Below are 8,205 nucleotides of genomic sequence, written 5' to 3' on the forward strand. Positions count from 1 at the left end.
TCTCTGTATGTTTGTTTGATCGTGTCATTTCATTCATCTGAAGGTGGCAAAATTCCCTCTGAATAAATAAGGGCCTTCAAAAAAATTATGTGCTGTGAACACAGGCCATAGAAAAGAAAAATCCAACACTGAGGGAAATCAATGTCACTAATGGAGCAGAGAGAAAATAAAATAATGCAGACTAATAGAAATCATCTAACTCCTAACTCTTGTGTCTTGGGGTGAGTTTAGTCAGAAAGATATGATTATATATGTATAAACAGCTCTAGCAATGAAATATTACAAAGTTTTAAAACATTTACATTTAATTTAAGCCTTCAAAATTAATGTTTCATCAAGATACGGCCACATGATATAGGCTGACCTGAAATGCAAGATGAATAAATTGATATAACATACTTCCTCAATGAGCCTTTTTTAAACAGTGGTTTAAAAAGATTAAGTTAAAAGAAAACACATAACAAATAGCTTATTTAAGCAGAATGGTATAAAAGGCAATAAGAGGCAAACACGTTTGTTGATAAGGCACAAACCTGAAATTTCATTAAATGCAATCAAATAAAATCAGCATACACTTAAATTTTTGAAAACTTAAGTAATAACATAACACATGACAAAGTAAATAGATATTTCGAATTCAACAAAGCAAAAGTAAGCAGTTACGCAGAGTCATATAGAACAGTTTTTAATTTGTTTATTTATTTGTGCATTTATTTACACTGTACACTTTATGGAATGTCATACACTAGTTCAGTAACGCCTCTCGTTTTTCTGAGCAGTGGGGATGGTTTGTTTTGCTTTTGTTTTGAAATTGTACACAGGCCCAGACCCGGAAATGTTACTGTGCTGTAAAGCGTGGGAATGCCTTTATGTCGCCTCCAAGTGGTTGTGGTTAAAGACGACTAAAATAACAAAATATGTATATCAAAATTTAAAATCATACACCCCAAGTATTTAGAATATTGAACGGCAGCAAAGTAAAGTACTTAAGTAATAATAATACAAATAACAATAATAATAAGAAATGAAAAAAAATGAGGACATGCTCATTATGTAAATTTCAAGTAAAAAATATTATATGTTGAAAATGAGAAATTATTATTATATTTTAAACATATGTGATCATTTTAAATGTGGCTGTTAAATTAAAAGAGAAAATCACAATCACAACACAAAGTTTTAAAGAAATGAACAATTTCATCCAGAGTGATACATATTAATTACAAACACAAAGGACAGGAACGAGAAACGAGCACTAATGTAACACTACTCCTTTTTATCAGTTAAGTAGAGTTTCTAAATTATTTACACATGACTGCACTCTTTGATTTACACATTACACATAACACATAAAAAGAGGGTTACACCTTCACACTATTGTCACATAAATGTCAAAGAGTTGGGGTGTGAAGTGAACCCAACTACATGAAATAGAATCTCTGAGTCTTTGCTATTAATTTGTTAAGATTAGTGGCAAAGAACCAGTTAGGTTTTTTTCTTAACTTAATTAGTTAAGAAAACAAAAGCATAGCAGCAGGAAAAATACCTTATAATTGAAGCAGAGCAAAAACAAAAACAAAAAAACCCCAAAACAAAATAAAAAAACAAAACTCAGGAAACTAAACTGATGCCCAGAGAAACAAACAGGGAAAAAAGAGACAACTGCACTGAGACAAAGACTGACAAGATGACAGATAAAAGAAAACAGAGGAAGGCAAAGGATATAGGAAGCAACATGGAAACCCCGAAGGAACTAAACACACAAGAAATAAAGTCAAAGTAGCAAATGGACCAAGAATGACAAAACAATGGTTTGCAAATTAACACAAAAAAACAACCTTAACAGTCACTGTGAATCCTCTGAGGTCCAAGAAACCCCAATTCTTACCCAGGGCTATCACAGTATGTAATTTTTGTTTTTATGAAATTGTTCTCTCATGTCTTCACAACCAGGGAGCAAAGAAAATAATAATTTTAACTGAAACACATCTAAATCTTCTCACGTTTTCCCTATAAATTTAGGGTTCCATTTATGACTTACTGTCTTAAAGCAGGGGTGGGGAACTCCAGGCCTCAAGGGCCAGTGTCCTGGAGGTTTTAGATATAACCGTGGGTCAACACACCTGATTTAAATGATTAGTTCATTATGAGGCCTCTGGAGAACTTCAAGACATGTTGAAGAGGTAATTTGGGCATTTAAATCAGCTATGTTGGATAAAGGACACATCTAAAACCTGCAAGACACCGGCCCTTTAAGCCTGGAGTTCCCCACCCCTGTCTTAGAGCTCAGAGGATTAGGACTAATAAGTACCAATGCACCTAAGGTACTAGAAAAATATTTTAGTGAAGTAAGTGTGGAAAAGAATTACAGTACCCAAATACAAAGATGTTTTTTAACACTGGCAGAATGTTGGTAATGTTGTGGAGATCATTTCATGGTCTCCACACTAGATGGCAGACAGAGTTCACTGGCATCTGGGGTGAACTTTAGAGACCTAATGAGCGCAGAAGAAAACTGATGCAACAAAACTGAGTTCAGATCAGGCTGCTTGCATCAGGATTTGGATGGTGCCCTTTTGCCTTTGAGCAGTTTGCAGTGAGAGTATGCTTCATTTGCCTCAGATCTAATGACATTTACTGCTTCATTGTGTTAGATGTCACAACAACAGAGCTGGTGAGGAGTGGGCGTTGTGCTGATGGTTCATTCATCATCGGTGAGTCAGTCACAGCTCAGTCACTCGAGTGGATGACTTGTATTGATTTCGGATTTTAGGATGGATGGTGCTAGTGTTTCGACACATACGCACCCACGGGGACTCCATCCTCACAGAAGAACACAGCGACAAGACCCTTCATGAACAGACTGACAAAACACAGGCTTTTAGCACGAAGAACCTGCATCTCAGAGGCAACATTGCAAACTATAGCTGCCTCTAATGTTGTGGTAAAAGTCTGTTTGTCCTTTCCACTACATACAGTTTGATAATGATATTTCTAGGAAGCTGTTAGATGTCCTAGAAGAGGATAATAGAATGTGTAATCTGTTATGTTTTGGGATTTGCCACCTTGTACTTGCAGTCTACAAGAACTATAGAGTCAGGTCTTTCTCTTCGGCTATAAAACCACAACGACACACAGGAGTGGTTTGTGCACTTATACAATTCAGGGAGGAGGAGGATCTCCTTCAGCTACATAAAGAAATAATCCTTTCAGTTTTGTGGACTAACTGATTCAGCCTCACCTCTGATAAGCTTCTTTCAGCCCTTTTGTGTGTCAGTAGCTTACAGGACTTCACTTGATGATGGACATGTGATATATCCCACACACATATGGCTGAAATTCAAGCAACCAGTTAAAATAGAAACACTCGCTGTGGCTGCGGATCTGTAATGGTGACAACAGGATGACAATTTTGCATCTCGCTGACTTGCACATTAATAATCGTCAGGGATCAGCAGTCAGCGTTTTTACCACACCAGCATGAACTCTCACATCAGTCCACTCACACATAAACACACACCCGCAGTAGAGAGAGTGACCAGCAGTAAATCACACAGTTTGTGTCAGGCACCACCTGTGGCAGAACATCAGCTGTCTGTGTTTCCGACACCTGTTTGTCTTTGTGGGGAGGGCTACAAGTTGTTTTTGTGTGTGTGTACTTGAAAGTAAAATCCTCAAATGTATTTTCTCAGTCAAAGACATTAATAAAAATTCCCATCAGAGTAGGGAGGGATTCTTTATGAGACAAAGCCTGTTAAAAGCTTGAGAACCACTGAATCACACTAAAGTCTGAATGTTTCCAGCTTTCATTTTACAGTGTGTTCAGAAAGCATTCAGATCCCTCCCCCGAAATATCACATTTACATAGTCTTTGGCAAAAACACTTGTTAATTAGATCATGTGCGACACATTTCTCTTGATCATTGCTGAGATGTTTCTACACCTTGATTAGAGTCCACCTGTGCTAAACTCAATTGATTGGATGCGATCTGGAAAGACACACAGCTCCCTATAGAAGGTTTCACAACTGATTATATATATGAGAGCAAAAAACAAGCCCAACAAGCACCCTTCCGAGAGCTGGTCACCCTGCCAAACTGAGCAGGGGGGTATAGTGAGAGAGATGACCAAGGACCTAATGATCACTTTGACTAAAGGACAGAAGAAGAAGACCACATGGATAACTATCACTGGAGCTCTCCATTGATCTAGGCTTTATGACTAATAAGCAATATAATTCTAGCTGTGAAATAAATGTATGCAGTGAAATGTACAATGCACAACCCTGAAATTTAGTGACGGAAACATGTAAGTACAGTGAAAGCACTTCACAAAACTTGTGACATGGCGTAACTCAGCTCATAACCTTAGCATGTCGGAGCAGTATGCCTCATGCGATAGAGCGGCTGTGGCGTGCAAGACCTCTGTCTGGTTGAGCATCTGGAGCCTTGCTACCAAACCGGCATTTCATCTCCGAGAAATTGATCCCAGAGAGAAGTAAAGCAAGTGTGTAAGTTCATTTTGGAATGTCTGTAAAGAATTCCCACGTTAAGCATAATAACAACGGATATATGTAGCGACTGCCCCTCATTCTCTCCCTCCCTCTCCTGTTGCTACTTCAATGATCAGCTGATCGGCTTTTCTGTCGCGAGTCCGTCTCTCTTGTTTGTTTTTGGCCCACTTTGCACCAGAAAGAGGAAACCAGCGGCTGAACAACAGCAGCACGTTTAAGCTTGATAAGCTGTTGTTAGAATTTATTTAATATTACTTTCTACTCGAGGATCTTTTTCTACGTAGCTGACGGCTGGTAACTGTGCAGGGGCGGATCTAGCAAAGTTTAGCCAGGGGGGCCGATAGGGCATTAACAGGGAAAAGGGGGCACAAAGACATACTTTTCTTTCTTATTCTCATTTAAAATGTCTAGCTTTTAATAAATAATTATCTGACACCCAAAGTTTTAATTTGATGTAAAATGAATAGAAGTCAATTACTGTATATAGTGACTATTAAGTCTAATATATATACCCTAGTAAGCTATAGTACTTTTTCCTTTGGGAAGGTACCATCTGTGCAGTCTGCAATTTTGTTGAAGAAAGATGTTGAATCTATTTAATATTTCTTGAAAAATAATTGATTTCTGTGCATTTTTTTTCACACTGCATCAAATTAAGGTTGATTACGTCGATTAAGCATCATGAGGTGGAGCGTGAGGGGTGGTTCCCTATTTTTTATTTATTTATTTTTGTTGTTGCTGGGAGTTGGAACCCTATTAGTTAGGTTGCTTAATATTTACGCTAAGTACTCTTTAAAATACCAGAATAGGGAGGATGGTGTAGGTTTAAGTTTATTAGATTGATCAGTATTGCTGAACTATGAAATATTTTTTTTTGCATACAGGTATAACAGAATAGCTTTAGTGTAGTTGTTGTTTTAAACTTGAGTATGAACTTATACAAAATGCAGCAAGATATTTAAAAAACAGTTTTGTTGATTAAAAAACACTATATCGGATTCATATCGGTATCGGTATCGGACATAAAAAAGTGGTATCGTGCCATCTCTAAATATGTGTTTCAGCTTTACTTTCCTCCCATAGGAGTTCATCTGGTAAAGAAAACAACTGTGAAAATGAAAAACATCCAAAAATCCAAAATGTATATATATATATATGTATATACATATATTGAATATATATATTATATATATATTAAAAATATTATATATATATATATATATATTATATGGTGTGTGTGTGTTTATATATATTATATTTATATATATATATATTATATATATATAGTATATATATATATTTTTGTATATATATATATATATATATGTGTGTTATTATATAATATGTGTGTTTTGTGTGGTTTAATATATATTATTATAATTATATATATATATATATATATATATATATATACTATACATACATACATATATACATATAATGTGTGTATATATAAAATAAATATATTTAATATATATATAATATAATAATATATATATGTGTGTGTGTGTGTGTGTATGTATATATATTATAGTATATATATATATATATATTGTGTGTGTGTATGTATATATATATATTGTGTATATATGTATATATATATATGTAATATATGTATATATATATATATAGTATATATGTATATATATATTATGTATATATGTGTGTGTGTGTGTGTGTGTGTATACTATATATATATGTATATATATATATATATATATATATATTATATTTTTTTATATATATATATATATATTTGATGTGTGTGTGTGTATATAGTAGTTTGTGTGAATGTGTTATATATATATATGTGTGTAGTGTGTATATATAGTGTGTGTGTGTGTATATGATGATATAGTATATATATATGTGTATGTGTATATATATATATGTATATTGTGTATATATATATATGTATATGTTGTATATATATATATGTATATATATGATATGTGTATGATATATATATATGTATATTATAGGGTTATGATATATTATTGTATGTATATATATATATATATAAATATATATATATATATGTGTGTGTATATATATATATATTATATATGCCCTGGGGTGTTCGCCCAGGGCACCGAACAGCCACAGTATTGCTGAACTTAAATATTTTGGGTGCAGTGTATTTTTTGCATACAGGTATAACAGAATTGCTTTAGTTTAAAAGAAAACACAAAAGCTTGACTATGAACTTATACAAAATGCAGCAAGATGTTAAAAAAACTGTTTTATTGATTAAAAAATACACTATATCGGATTCATATCGGTATCGGCAGATATCCAAATTTATAATATCGGTATCGGTATTGGACATAAAAAAGTGGTATCGTGCCATCTGTAGTTTAAACCACTCAGACTGTGACCAAACATGATTCTGTGGTTTGATTAAACTTTGTGGCCTCAGTTCTAAATATTATGTCTGAAGGAAACCAGGCAGAGCTTATGACCTACTCAATATCATCCCTACAATGAAGTATGGTGGCATCATGGTGTCTGGCTATTTTTCAGCAGAAGGGACTGGAGACTAATTAGGGTTTAGGGAAAGCTGAAAGTAGAAAAGTACAGAGACATCCTCAGTGAAAACCTGTTCCACATGTGGAACAGGTTTTCACTGAGGATTCAGAACCTTACAATTACTTGAAGGTTCACTTTCCAACATGACAATGACAACACAGGAGTGGCTTAGGGACAACTCTACGGATGTCCTAGAGTAGCCCAGTTACTGACCTGAACTCTATTGAACATCTCTGTAGAAACCTGACAATGCCGACTTTCATCATCCAACCTGACAAAACAAACAATAAGAAGAAAAAAGTTGGGAAATAAATGTACAATGGTTGTTGCTTGTTTACTTTACTACTGTTTTCAGTTAGACTGACTAACATAATTACATAATTAAGACTTACATGTTAGTTATCAAGGGCATGAGTAAAATGTTGTGAATGTGTGTAAATCATAATGAAATCCATTTGAACTATTGTCTATAAGTGTGGAAATTAAGATAAAGAACAACGGAGTGTTATTAAAGACATAACCAACTCCTTACAGGAACCAGTCAACGCAGAAACACTGAAAAAGTTATCCACCTCAGTTGTCAAGGGCAACCTGTACGTGCGACGTCTGACAAGCTGCGTAAATTGCTGCATTCAGGTACAGTGCGACATAACCAACTTATGCCGGCTTGCATGAAAAAAAGGCAGCAAGCCGGGTGCTGTTGCCTGAGTTATGTTTCGAACTAAATTAGCCTTCTGTTGTGTTTTTCCAAAATAAGCTTCATTTTATAAAAGGTACAATACATGAAGAAACCTGGACCAGTCCTAGATTGAAATGCATTAGAGGTTTCGACGACAGCAAAGTTGGTGGTAGAACACATAACTTGCAAGTGAAGAAAGGTTATTAAAACGTTATTTTGGGGCAAACATTTTAAACAGTTTTATTACATACGTGCTGATGCTAGACATGCCGAATTTTGTCCATGATGTAACCATTTAAATCAAAGTTCGTTTAGAAAAACTGCCCCAATAAGTGCCTGAAGGAGTTTCAAGACGAAAGGCAGTTAGCGAAAGGCAATACTTTTCTGTAGACACACCTGGCGCTGGTAAAATTCATTTTTTGTTTGTTTGTTTTAGGGAAGGGGGCATATTTATTCCCGAGAAACTTCAGAGTAGGAGTTTACA

The sequence above is a fragment of the Haplochromis burtoni genome, unplaced genomic scaffold, assembly GCF_018398535.1.
Source record: "Haplochromis burtoni strain Fernald_Lab_line unplaced genomic scaffold, NCSU_Asbu1 Contig_103, whole genome shotgun sequence".
Taxonomy (NCBI): Eukaryota; Metazoa; Chordata; class Actinopteri; order Cichliformes; family Cichlidae; genus Haplochromis; species Haplochromis burtoni.